Below are 14,329 nucleotides of genomic sequence, written 5' to 3' on the forward strand. Positions count from 1 at the left end.
TCAATGCTATCTTCAGTGATATTCATTGTGGGGTATTCATAATGATCCACTGGCTGTCAGGGAGAAAGTATTAGAACTACTATTTATGGTTTGTCAAAAATTAACAATGAAAGTAAGCTTTTCTAGTATTTTCTATAAACTGACAGTAGCACACATATTTAATTTATAAATAAATACATACATTGGCCGGGTGCAGTGGCTCACGCCTGTAATCACAGCACTTTGGGAGGCCGAAGCGGGTGGATCACCAGGTCAGGAGTTCAAGACCAGCCTGGCCAATATACTGAAACCCTGTCTTTACTAAAAAATACAAAAATTAGCTGGGCATGGTGGTGGGTACCTGTAGTCCCAGCTACTTGAGAGGCTGGGGCAGGAGAATTGCTGGAATCTAGGAGGCAGAGGTTGCAGTGAGCTGAGATCGCTCCACTGCACTTCAGCCTGAGCAACAGAGCAAGACTCTGTCTCAAACACACAAACAAACAAAACACATGACATTAAGAACAGGAGGCCCCTTTGAGAATTGTAGGCTGCTGTTATAAGTAAGGGGAAGCCACTGAAAGACACTGAACAGGGGAAAAACATGAAAAAAACCCAAGTGTTCAGGAGCATCGGTCTTACAGACTAGATGGAGATAAGAGTCACCAATCAACGGGCAAGGCTCTGACGGGGCCATACACAAGAGATAAAAGACTAGACAAGAAGAGGAGTGATAGAAATGGGGGGAAAAGAAGATCTAGTGAAGAATGATCATCATTATCTTTATTTGCATCGTTCCATCAGTGGAGCTGGGTCACACATTGTCACAGTAAGGAGAAGGAGAAAGAGCCACATGGACACTCTAAATGCAGTCACAGAATGAGACCCCAGGCTGAACTCAAAGGAGAACATGGAATACTTTGCCCCAGGCTTGGAGTCTATAAGTGAGACTTTCAAAAAATGGTTTTCTCCACTGGTTTAAAGGGGCAACAAATAAAGGCCACTCCTCGGGCCTGTCCAATCCCAGATTGGGGCTTCTCAGTAAAGACTATTTATAGCTCAGATTGTTGCAGCAAGGTTATGCAACTGCCGCGTGGGGCAGGCAGGACAGCAGTCCCGAGCCCTTGCCGGGTGAGTGACCGTCTGACCGTCTTCTGGCTGCTTCCTGTTGGCTTAGGAGACAACAGAAGAAGGTGGATTTGTTTGTCCATTGAGCAACCTGCCGTTGCCCTGCTTGTGCCCACCTGTCTCCCTTTAAACATTAACAATCTGTTAAAATATTTGGGTTTTGTGCCCAAGGCCAAGGGGATCCCAAGAGAAAGAGGAACAGAAAAGGGGAGGAGGAGGAGAGAAGGGAGGGGGGAGGGAGGGCATCAACAATTTATTCATTCAACAAACATTTCTAAGTGTCCATGGTGACCCAGACATCATGGGAACCTTGGGGTTCCAGAGTTGAGTAGAACACGACTCCCATCCTTAGGGATTCACCATCCAGTAGAGGAGAAAGACGTCTAGACAGAGGACAAAAGGGAAGGAAAGGCTCGATGCTGTGCCTTCAGCTCAGCTTCTCCATTTTTTAGAGAAGGGTTAATGGGGGAAGCAGAGAGAGAGAGATGAGAGATCATACTTTCCAGGGCCTTTGTCTCCAGAGCAGAGGGTCTCAAACCTTAGTGAGCAAAAACTGATCCAGAAGACTTGTTGGAGGCAGAGCTTCCAGTTCAGCAAGCCTATTTCAGCAGATTGGAGGTGGGCCCAGGGCTCTGCATTTTCCCAGCTCTCTGGGGGATCCAGGTGCAGGTAGTCCGTGATCACAAGGGGATGCCACTCTTCCAAAGCGGGCCTGGAAAACCAGAACTGGCAACTTTCTGGCCCCAGAGCTGCCAGCCATGGGGCAGGTCCACCAGAGACTGATGGAGGAACGAGGAAGAAGAAAGGGAAAGGAACAGGGAACCTCAGAGAGGATTAGAGTGGGAAATGGAAAAAGAGAAAATCCAAGGTGTGCAAAAGAGAAAAGGGATGCCTCTCTAAGAAGGCCAGCGAGTATTAGCGGAGGTGCTAGGGCCGCTCAGGCTGGCTGACGTCCATGTGTTAGCCATGATTTTTGGTCTTTCAAACTTGAGGACCTGCCTAAGCAAGCACAGAGCAAAAAACAGAAAGTTGACTTTGGTAGATGCTTGGGCATCAATATCACGTGGAACCAGCCTTTTCTTTGATACCTTTTGCGTTTCTTGCAGATCCCGTGTCTGCAGCACGTGCTGATCGCCAAGGGTGAGGCTGGATGAAGCCAGAGGCTGTGGAAAGGAGACTGTTTCAGAGGACTTGACACCATCTTCAGTAATTTCTCTGGTTCTTGGCAGCTCCATTTGGCTGTGTCCCTACCCTGCACAACCCTCCCATGCAGTCTACTCCAGGGCAGCGTCCAGCTGGTGACCTGAGAGGGCAGCGGTGCGCCAGTCTCCATGAAGGTTGAGCTCGGATGGCCAACAGCAATTTTCACCCTGTGGTCTACAGCTCTTCATCCTGATTGATGGAGATTGGTCTCTCTCTTCAGCTGGATTGAGGCCACCATCTGAGCCCCCGGGGTACGTTTTGTCTGACCCTGGCACCATTCGGTTCTTCTACAGCATCAGGTACGATGTTCCTAGTTGTCTCAACTGCATTCCTAAGGCGCGCTTCCTCTCCTCTGCTCGTTTCCAAATGGACATCTCCTCCCTCATTCTTTTTCTTTAAAAAAAAAAAAATTTATAATATAAATATATATTAAAAATAGAGACGGAGTCTTGTTATGTTATCCAGACTGGTCTCGATCCCTTGGCTCATGTAATTCGCACACCTCAGCCTCCCTAAGCGTTAGGATTACAGGCATGAGCCACCTCACCCGGCCTCCTCCCTCATTCTTTAAGCGCCTGCTCTAGCATTACCTTCCCTGTGAATTCTTTCTTTCTTTTTTTCCCATTTGGAATCCTTTTTATTTCATTTTATTTTATTGACAAATAATAATTGCACAAATGTATGGGGTGCACAGTGATCTTTTGATACATAGAAGATATGGTGATCAGATCGGGGTAATTAGCATATCTGTCACATCAAACATTATCGTTTCTTTGTGTTAGAAACTTTCAAGATCCTCCTTCTAGCTCTTCGAAAGTATATGTTCCTATTAACTGCAGTCATCCTACAGTGCTATAGAACAATAGCCCTTACGCCTCCTATCCAGCTGTAATTTTGTATCATTTAGCAAATCTCCCTGTTCTTTATCCCATCTTCCCTTTTCCCATTTGAAGTTTTTATCACGTGGTACTGGCACTCGGTTCGGGTATGCGCCACCCATTTTACTACAGGTTCCAGGGATCTAGTCTCATGGAGGTCACTGGGGCAGAATGATTAGGAACTCAGGCTAAACTAATTCAGAATCTCAGCACTGTCACCTGTCAGCTGTGTGACCTCAGGCAAGCTACTTCATCGTCCTCGTCTCCGTTTCCTTACCTATAAAATGGACTAACAATTGTACTTACTATTGAGGTTCAATGTAGTTACTATTAAGGTTATAACTTGGTCCAGCACCTGAAACACTGTAGCTCTCAATAAATGTTTGTTCTTCTCATTATACATATTTATATCCTTACTTTAATCTCTGTGGATTTAGTACAGAGTGGATGCTCAGTCATGTTTACGGGATTAGCAATTAAGATATGTACCTGTATCGCTGCATCTGTCCATTAGTATATTTTAAGAAGGAATGGGCAATTCAATATAGATCATAGATCAATATTTTATGGTGTTTCCTCTATGCGAGGATTGGTTCAGAGTGGGATTATCTACCCGAGCTTGGGCAGTCCATCAATCGCTCTTCTTTTGTGTCCGCTGTTTCAGAGTGCCTTTCTCACTTCGGTTCCCATCCTTATATTTGCTGCCCTGTTTCTGAAGGAGCAAATCAGAAAATGGTGGCTTTTTAAAAGGACCTTAAACTGAGCCTGAGTTGTCTAGAGGAAAACAGCAAAAGAATTCTATCAAGTCTGTTGTAATCTGAATTTCCCCTTCCCCGTATCAATTTCCACCGTGTGAAATGAGGTGGGAGGAACGAAACGCACTCCGCAGTCCCTGATAATTGCAGTGGTCTGTGACCTTTTTTGTCCGTGGGGGCACTTTGAGCTCAGCAAGGTAAAGCAACGTTAGCAAACAAACACAATGTAATGACTAGTTCTGGCTCTCTGATAAGGATACTCTCAAAAAGAAAACAGGTGCAACCTCTACAGTTTGCCCGATTTGCTGCTTGTCTTTGCACTTGCCTGGAATTACTAGAGGCTGTTTACCTGGCTGAGCTGAATGTCTGGAAACCTGGTTTCCGCCCCTTTGAGTTCAGAAATTTTGAGAAAAGATAACAAGGGCGGACTGAGCTCAGAAGGAACTAAGCTTTTCTTAGAGATTTTAGTCAAATAATAGAAGGTTAAACATGAAGAGGAAATGATTGGGAAAATATGTGAAAAACCAGTAGCAAATCATGTACTGCCTTCCAGGAGACCTGGCTACAAATCCCTGCCTTTACCATGGAGGGTAGGTTGGGGCGGGGGGGACTTCAGCCTGCTCCTCAGCCCTGTCCTGTCCCTGAGACAAGGAGCGCCCCTGGCACCGCAGTGGGATCTCTGCCCTGCCAGCAGGCGGGGCCGGGGCACAGTCCTTTGCCCCATCTCTTCCTCCCTCTACTATTCAATGTGGCTTACTTTGAATCCATTCTTCCTGTCAGGCCTCATCCTCATTAAATCTATGCTCCTTTAGAAAAGCATTTTTTAAAAAATTACATATGCCTTGTATTAGTCTATTTTGCATTGCTATAAAGAAATACCCAGGACTGGGTAATTCATATAGAAAAGAGGCTTTTTGTGGCTCGTGGTTCTTCAGACTGTGCGAGAAGCACGGTGCCTGCATGGGTTTTGGAGGAGGCCTCCGGAAGCTTTTCCTAATGGCAGAAAGTGAAGAGGGAGCAGACGTGTCACACGGTGAGAGTGGGAGCAAGAGAGAGAGGGAGGAGGTGCCAGGTTCTTGTTAACAATCAAATATCAATAACTAATAGAGTGAGAACTCACTCATCACCAAGGGAACCAAGCCATTCATGAGGGGTCCACCCCCATAATCCAAACACCTCCTGCTAGGCCCCACTTCCAACACTGGGGGGTCACATGTCACTATAAGATTTGAAGGGGACAAACCTCCAAACCATATCATAGCTCTTCCCGCAAAGAGATTATACTTGGCAGCCACTTGCCTAGGCCTGTCCCATCACCCCCAGCCAGCCAGTGCCAGCTCTGGCTCCTACCTCTTCCCACCACTCTTGATTGACTGCTGGCAATTGGTGGCATGCTTTCCTGTGTCTTAATGTCAAATTTGGAGACACTACAGTAAAAGACAGTCCCTAAATGAACCATTCTTCCTGTCAGGCCTCATCTTCATTTAATCTACACTCCTTTAGAAAGGCATTTTAAAAAAATTTACATATGCCTTGTATTAGTCTATTTTGCATTGCTATAAAGAAATACCCAGGACTGGGTAATTCACATAGAAAAGAGGCTTATTGTGGCTCATGGTTCTTCAGACTGTGCAAGAAGCACGGTGCCTGCATGGGTTTTGGAGGAGGCCTCCGGAAGCTTTTCCTAATGGCAGAAAGTGAAGAGGGAGCAGATGTGTCTCCTGCTCCATGAGACCTCCCCTCAGTGAATGTTTCCTGGGCATCATCTATAAGCCATTAGGCACTACTGGAGGCCCCTAGGTAGAAAGAGCCCTGGGATCCAGGGGAAGAAGCAACTAGCTCTGCCCTGGGGAGCTGGGGAGGGTTTTGCAGGTAGAGAAAGGAAAGAAGGGCAACCAGGAACAGAATGCAGGGTGTGTATGTTGAGGGTTGAGAAGCAGAGGAAGCGCAACCTGTTCAGGAAATGGGAGGCCGTTCCAAGGAGCTGGAACACAGCGTGCAGGGAAAGTGATGGGGGATGACGTTGTGAAGGGATGTAAAGGCATTTGGACTTGCCCCTGTTGGCAATGGGATAATCATCAGGTACCTCAGCAAGGAGCTGCAAAACAAGAGTTTTAGGTCTTCCCATTTAAATGAACCTGTTCACTCAGCACCCTAGGGGTACTGAAGTAATTAGAAATGAACCTTGAGAAGGGATGGTGGGGAAAACACCCCCAGGGCAAGCAGTAGGTGTGCTTTCAACCGGTGGAAACTGTTGTAGAAAGTGGGATCCAATTATCCCAAATCTTCACCTTTCTGGAACCAACTGACAAGACACCTTGCAGGAACCAAGCTTGTTTTATTGCACTTCTAGAATACGATTGACTCGGCTACCTCCAACTCCTGTCATACTCCACATTTACTTTATGCACATATATTTACATATTCACCATATTTACATATTTATTATATGATAAATAGTAGTAAAGTGCTTTGTAAAACACAGAGTGCGCTACAGATTGATAATTTGTACTGTAGCTTTCCATGGGTGTGCTGAGAGGCTCTAGCCAGAATACATATTGCTCAGATACCCTCCTCCGAGAAAGTTGCTCTCTTCAACTTCACTATAAAGCAGAAATATGGAAGTAAATATGGGCATAGCCAATCACATCAGCCAACTCCAATTTCGTGACCAATATTGTGATTGTTACAAATTATAACCCCAAGGCAGTGAAGATAAAGTGTGTTTTGTGGAAGCAGGACTTTTGCCTGGGGGTGGTAGCTCACACCTGTAATCCTAGCATTTTGGGAGGCCAATGCGGGGGGATTACTTGAGGTCAGGAGTTCAAGACCAGGCTGGCCAACGTGGTGAAACCCCATCTCTACTAAAAATACAAAAATTAGCCTGGTGTGGTGGTGAGTGCCTGTAATCCCAGCTACATGGGAGGCTGAGGCAGAAGAATCACTTGAACCCAAGAAGTGGAAGTTGCAGTGAGCCGAGATCACGCCACTGCACTCCAACCTGGGTGACACAGCAAGATTCTGTCTCTAAATACATAAATAAATAAAAGCAGGACTTTGGAGGGCCTTTCATATACTGAGAATTCAATGGTCACCGAGAAATCAAAGAAGGTTATTTGAATCCAGCCTTTCTCAAGGTTGATTTGACCAGCAAATCTCCTATTTCCTGGTCCACATTGCCTGGAGGCCCTCCAAGAAATAGTCTTTGTCCTATATTTCAAAAGGAAAATGTTCTTTTCTGGGGGAAGCTGTAGGTAACCTGTAATGTGGGAACTAGTCCAAGAGGCAGCACCAGAAGCTGCAGTCTCGGAAAGCCAGCAGCTCCCGTCTCTGCAGTCGATTCTTACCCTGTAGCCTTGGGTCTGATCTGAGAGGCTTCCTCTGAAGTTCTTAGCTAAGACCTGCCCTACTTCCCACCTGCCTCGCTCTACATGACCATCTTTTTACTATCAGCCCTGACTCGTAGCCTTACCCTACCTCCCTAGTATTCCCTTTGCTTGATATTTGTAACCCTGACCTGGGGCTTATTGTAAGAACTCAGGGAGAAGGACCCAAGGCTACCTTGATAATATTCTCTCATTGATGTAACACCAGCTTATGAAATATCACTATTCTATTCTATTCTATTCTATTCTATTCTATTCTATTCTATTCTATTCTATTCTATTCTATTCATTTTATTTTTGAGACAGAGTCTCACTCTGTTGCCTAGACTGGAAGTGCAGTGGCGTGATCTCGGCTCATTGCAACCTCCGTCTCCTGGGTTCAAGCAATTCTCCTGCCTCAGCCTCCCGAGTAGCTGGGATTACAGGCACCCACCACCACACCAGGCTCACTTTGTATTTTTAATAGAGATGTTGCCCAGGCTGGTCTCAAACTCCTGAGTTCAAGTGATCCGCCCGCCTCAGCCTCCTAAAGTGCTGGGATTATAGGCATGAGCCACTGTGTCCGACCCACTTTCTTCACATTTTTAAGTTGTTGTTTGTTTCTATTGTGGAAGGAAGGTTCTTTTGGGACTCCTTTTATTCTATGATCTGCGTCTCATAGTCAGTTATTATTTTCTTAATTTTATGCGTGCTCCCTAGGGTATAATCTGGTTTTCAATCTTCATATCGTGTCTGTCTTGTTTTCACCTCTGATGCTTTTGGTTGTCTTCATTTGAAGGCAAGGAGAAACCTTCATTTGTTTTTGCTTTCGCATTTATGATTAATAACATGTGATTCTTTCTTTCGTATGGCGCTTTCAGAATTACCTGCACGGATTGCTCCTCACAGGTGGTTGTGGTGCAGAAAGCAGCACTGAACAGGAGCGCTTTCCCCTTTGTACTGGGGAGAGCTAGGTTTTCCTGGTCTGGCCCCTTTGGGGGTTTGGTTCCTAGGCTTCTGACTCTCACGACACTCCTGAGTTCTCTTTGTAAAGCAAAAAGACAGCTGATTTCTGAAATCACATGCTACAGTTTAAATAATTCAATCCGAAACTGCATTTGAATAAGAAACCATCCTCCAGCTTCAAGCTTTCCCTTCATTAGCATTAGTTTTTATTCAAGTTAAAAATGTCCTCCTGGCTTCCCCTCCCTCTACTAGAATTCTTGGTTACTTTCAAAAGCCCCATTTTACTTTTTGTTTGTTTGCTTGTTTTATTTTGTTTTGTTTAGAGACGGAGCCTTGCTCTGTCACTCAGGCTGGAGTGCAGTGGAGCCATCTCAACTCACTGCAACCTCCGTCTCCCCAGTTCAAGTGATTCTCCTGCCTCAGCCTCTGGAGTAGCTGGGATTACAGGCACGCCACACCTGGATAATTTTTGTATTTTTAGTAGAGATGGGGTCTCCCCATGTTGGCCAGGCTGGTCTTGAACTCCTGACCTCAAGGGATCCGCCCACCTTGGCCTCCCAAAGTGCTGGGATTATAAGCATGAGCCACCATGCCTGGCCCATTTTACTTTAAATAATGTAATTCCTTCTATTCTTCCAGGCATTCACCTGGCTCCTAGGGCTTTTGTGCTGTAGGCCTGTATTTCCAGCTACTTTTGGAAAAAATCTCTCTGGAGTCCCAATGAGCTGGTCACATCAGCCTGTCCAGAGATAAAGCACATTTCCCTGCCCTCGCGTGCCTCTCCCTTGCTGTCTTTCACTTAATCAAGGCACACAACACCCTCTACAATGCTGAGTATGCTCAGGTCCTCCTGGGCTTCATGGCGTCTTTCTTTTTCCTTATTCCATTGGCCTAATCTGATTGAATTTACATTTTGCACATTTTGCATTAGTAATTCTCTTGCATGAATCTCTTTCTCTTCCTCCCTTCTGCCATCACTAGCTCTTGTCCTCTCTTTTCTGGACTGTAGAATAATCTCTTTGGTGGTCTTTCTGTGGTCTTCCCTTCCCCTCCACTAAATCTACTCTCATTCAGTATCAAGAAATACTTAATCAGCAATGAATACTCTCCACCCAGCCCTTGACCCATTGTCAGTCTCTGACATCAGCTCCTCTCCAGCAGAGCAAAGTGCAACTGCAGCCAGCTCATGCCTTCAAGAGAAGGACTGAAGATCATTGTGTGCCTGAACCAAGTAAGTCTAACTGCTCCTTCACCAGCTCACCCAAAACTACAGGGGCTTTCTACAACCATGTTCCCATGGCTCTGGGAATTCCTCCAGGCTGGAACTCTGGTTTGGTTTCCCCAGTTTATATCCTATGCTTCATATCAAGATCTTCACACTTTGCCTATCCTACAAGAAGCAGCGGCCAGGTTGGACTTTCTGATAAGTTTTGGAGGTTGCTTCTTGGCTCACCCTTGGTACCTTGTTCTACTAGCCACAGCTAAGCACCACAAAGCCTAGGTGACTGGGACACTGCAACCCAGCCCAGACCCAATACCATGGCCTTCTACGGTTGGGCATGGGATCCTGATGAGACTTCTAGGGCCAATACTAAAGACTATGAGGTTTGCAAGGTGAAGTTCACTGGCAGCCTCTTATAGTCCATAACAAATATTTCTAGTTTGTTCATTCATTGAGTCATCTAACAAGTGTTTATAGAGCAACCATCAAGTGCCATATATATTCCATAGTGTTAGGGATATAGCAGGGAAAATGTCAAAGTTTCTACTCATAGAATCCGTATTCCACTATTGGAGGAAAAAAGGTAGCTCATATAGCATCAATCATTGTCAATGATCTTAAATGTCTGAAGACAATTAGCTGTGTAAGATGTAAGTGACTGAGAGGGAAGGGCTATTTTAGAAATGCTCAAGGAATTAGCTCTGGGAATATGACATTTAAACGAAGATCTGAATGACAAGAAGAAGCCAGCATGCCAATTTTCGTGGGCAGAGTATATTGAGTAGAGAGACCAGAACACGTACAAAACCCTAAAGTGGGAATGAACCTGGATGAGTTTGAAGGACGGGAAAGAGAACAATGTGGCTGGATTTGATAAGCAAAGAGGTGAATAAGGGGAAAAATTAAGTCAAACAGGAAGACACAGACTAGATCATGTAAGGCCTTGGTAAGTGATATGGTTTGACTGTGCCCCACCCAAATATCATCTTGAATTGTAGTTCCCATAATTCCCACTGTTGTGGGAGGGACACAGTGGGAGATAATTGAATCATGGGGGCAATTACCCCCATGCTACTGTTCTCATGGTAGTGAGTGAGTTTTCACAAGATCTGATGGTTTTATAAGTTTTAGAAGGGGTTTTCCCCCATTTTGCTTGGCACTTCTCTCTTGCCTGCCACCATGTAAGACATGCCTTTGCTTCTCCTTCTGCCATGATTGTGAGGCCTCCTCACCCGTGTAGAGCTGTGAGTCCGTTAAACCTCTTTTCCCTTATAAATTACCCAGTCTCAGATATGTCTTTACTAGCAGCGTGAGAACAAACTAATACAGTAAATTTGCATAAGACATTTGCACTTCCCTTTGAAAGTAATGGGAAGCCATGCTCTGCATACCCAGAAGAAGAGTGAGATTGGAAACCATGGTGATTGAAGACCTATTGGGAGTGAAGACTTTAGCCCTGAGGGAGAGAGTGACTGCAGAGTTTCTCAGATATCTGCAGCTGGGGATGATATCTGGATGGGATACCTGGCCCCTGGGGCTAGTGAGGAGTTCAAAGAAGAAGGAGCAGAAATGGATTCAGGAGACAGTGAGCAGAGCCTCAATGTTCTGTAAGTAAGTGCTCCTGGAGGGGAAGTGTTAGAGAGGTAGGTAGAGGGGCCCAGGATTCCGGGAAGCTGGAGATTCCAGCTCTAAGACCTGCTATTTTTGCCTCAAGACAGATGCACAATTATAGGTTGCAACAATGGAGTCATTTTGAAGAAGCAAAAATACTCAGTGCAATGGACTGAATGTTAGTGTCCTTGCAAAATTCATATGCTGAAACCCTAACCTACTATGTGATGGGATTAGGAGGTAAAGCCATTGGGAGGTAATGAGGGTGGAGTTCTCAGGAATAGGATTGGTGCTCTTATAAAAGGGACCCCAGAGCGCTCTCTCACCCTCATTCCACCATGTGAGGATGTCTGCAGTGTGCAACCTGGAAAGGGCCCTCACCATGCTGACACCTTGATCTTGGACTTCCACACTCCAGAACTGGGAGAAATAAACTTCTGTTGTTTGCATGTCACCCAGTCTATGGGGTACTTTGTTGTGGCAGCCCAGATGGGCCAAAACACCCACATTCATCACTAGCAGGCCCTGGACATATTATCTTATTGATTCTCAGCTGTGCTCTCTTGCACCATGGGCACCCTGAAACAAGACACACACATATGTAAAAATAAACGTAAAAATGGCACCCTGATATTTACGCAGGGTAGGCCCCGGATGTGCCCACCATGCTAATAGTATAAATCCTGGCCTCAGGCAAATGGCCTTCTGGACCTTCCAAAGATCTAATAACCAGCTCTCCCTCGAGAAGGCCTTTCTCCTTTCATGATTGTTCCTTTTCTTGCATGGTAGATTTTACCTTTGCTAATATGCAATGAAGAAAAAAAAAAAAAAAAAAAAGGAAAAAAAGCAACCCTACCAAATAGAAGGGACTTTGAAAGTGTGAAGACGGCTCAGTTCTCTGACAAGCCCTGCTGCCTCAGCCCACAGTGAGGCACTGGAATAAAATTAGGACTGTATGAAGGATGAATGGGTCCAGTCTCTCTCCTGCAGAGCCCTGCCATGTGGACAGGGCCAGAATCATCACTTGGTTCATAAGCTGGAATAGAGCGCCTTTCATTCAGAGTTCCCAGGACACTTCACAGCTGCTAAAATGATCCTAAGCAAATATTTGTAGCCACACAATACAGGTGGGAATATGGAGGTACCATGAAGAAAAAGGATTGGCCAAAACCCCCAGAGTGAACTCCAGAGGTAGGACCACAAGCCAGGACCCGAGCCAGTTCAGGGCTCTGTCAGCAGGATCCGGTCTGGGAAAGGAGGGTGGGATTTCATGACTGAGAAGAGCGGTGATCAAACAAATTTGGGGGGCCCACAGTAACAGCTGGCTGTGAGCCCACTGCTTCCTAATCCAGTGCCACTCAGGCAAGTGTGTTCGGTGCCTTAGTGACCTACAGCTCTAAGTGACTAGGGAGCTTTAATAATTCAAGGCCTCTAATTAGATTGACAGTGTCTGTCAGAGTGAGATGTGCTGTTGAGTGTTTTCTGTGTTCCAGACAAATTCACTTATAGTTTCAATTAAGCCCATTTCTTGTATACTGGGGCCCAAAAGGCAAGCGCACAGAACGAGCTTGTGATTGTGCTGCCAAGACAAGGGTGAGCACAGGATAATCTGCCTACCAGAGGCTGTAGGCTGGAGTCCAGGTTGGGACTCAAAGTCAAGATAAAAAAGTGTGCTTGGATATGGTCCTTCGGAGCGGAGACTGCTACATTCTTGTCACTAATGATCTTCAAATAAACAAAACTCCAATGAAGTGTTATCAGTTGGAATCAACTGGAATTGAAGATTCAGCATTTCTAGCATTTTCCTAGGAGCTAGAATGGATGGCAGGCAAGGCAGAAAGGATTTGGGAGGAAGGAAAAGAAAGAGAGAAAATAAGCTGGGCTTCAGGACTCATGACGGGCTGCCCCCAACACACCCCATGTGGTCCTTAGAAGCTGCTTTGTCCTGGGGCTTCTCCCAAGGCTTGGATCTAAATAGAGGCCTCCCCAGATGCCAGGAACTCCGCGGAGCTTCAGGCCTCGTTGAAAACCTCCCACATGGTCTTGGAGAGGTCAGCAGCCATTCTGGCAATACAGACTGTACAAATTCAAATGCCAGTGACTCCACTGCCAGCTGTGGGATCTTGGGCAAATCACATCATCTCCTAGTGTCTCATTTCTCTGGGCACAAATCGCCTGTATCTGACCGGGTTGTGAAGTAAGAAGCTGATCGAGTGAAGAAGCACTTAGCACACAGCTGGCCAGCAGCAAGAGCTCAAAGCATCAGTCTTTGTAATTATGATTATGTGCTAAGCCCAGGGCACCCCAGAACTTACTAATTTCCACTCCCTCTTCAATGCAGATCCAAATTCACTCTTGGGTCCAATTTAACTTGGCAGTTACATGTAAGACCTAATTCCCAAATTAAAGAGCTTTGGACAAAAGTCCACCTTTGATGGCAGGTGAGGAAGGAAGCCAGGCAGTGTTGACAAGTCCTTCATCACTGACACTTTGCTCAGCATCAGTCAGGGCTGGCCCTGGGTGAAACCGAGAGACAGGCCAAATTTACTGTCATTGAGCTGCACCTCTCTAGCGCCTACCACCTCAGGATTTATGAGCCCCATGAGGGCTGGGGCTTTGGCACAGCCTGTCACCCTGAATCAGTAGACAGGCTTCCAGTGAAGTCACCTACCAAGGGAGCATGTCTGCAAAAGGGAGTGAGAACCAGCTCAGCTGGGGACACACGCAGTCTGGGACTGGCAAGGTGGAGTCAGGGAGAAGCAGGGCAGAGGGGGCCGATCTCCATGCTGGGCCGGGCCCCAGCAATGGAAAGGCATCTTGTATACTGTAGAGAGCCACACAGATGTTAAGGGTGTTATCCTATGATTGTTACTACTTTTCACTGGCAAGCCAGTTGTTTAATATCAACAAAGTAGTCAACAAAGCAAAGGAAACCAGAGAGATCTGGGTCTGTGGCTGACACATGCGCGACTACAAATTCCATCACCCTTCAGAGCCTGGCTTCCTCCTCTGTGAAGTCCTCAGACAGCAGGGTTGCTAAATGGATTGAAAGTGATAAGATAGATCTTGCCCCTGCCACAGACAGAGAATCAACCAAGGTTCTTTCTCCCTTCTCTCTGGTGAAGACACAGGGTACCTTAAGGAAAATCTCTTATACACACATAGATGTGTATAAGAGACAGGTTTAAAAGACAGAAGATGGAGTTTGTTTTAAAGGTTTTAAGA

At 45.9% G+C, this 14,329-nt stretch overlaps 1 long non-coding RNA gene across 1 annotated transcript; it reads left to right on the plus strand.

The window, feature by feature from the left end:
• The first annotated feature begins 1,359 nt into the window (after positions 1 to 1,359).
• LOC105532568 lies at positions 1,360 to 11,557 on the plus strand. The gene is made up of 3 exons (XR_001005009.1): positions 1,360 to 1,722; positions 2,211 to 2,606; positions 8,911 to 11,557. It is a non-coding gene; the product is annotated as an uncharacterized LOC105532568 (long non-coding RNA).
• The last annotated feature ends 2,772 nt before the right edge of the window (positions 11,558 to 14,329 follow it).

Source organism: Mandrillus leucophaeus, unplaced genomic scaffold (assembly GCF_000951045.1).
Source record: "Mandrillus leucophaeus isolate KB7577 unplaced genomic scaffold, Mleu.le_1.0 Scaffold97, whole genome shotgun sequence".
In the NCBI taxonomy this organism is placed as follows: domain Eukaryota; kingdom Metazoa; phylum Chordata; class Mammalia; order Primates; family Cercopithecidae; genus Mandrillus; species Mandrillus leucophaeus.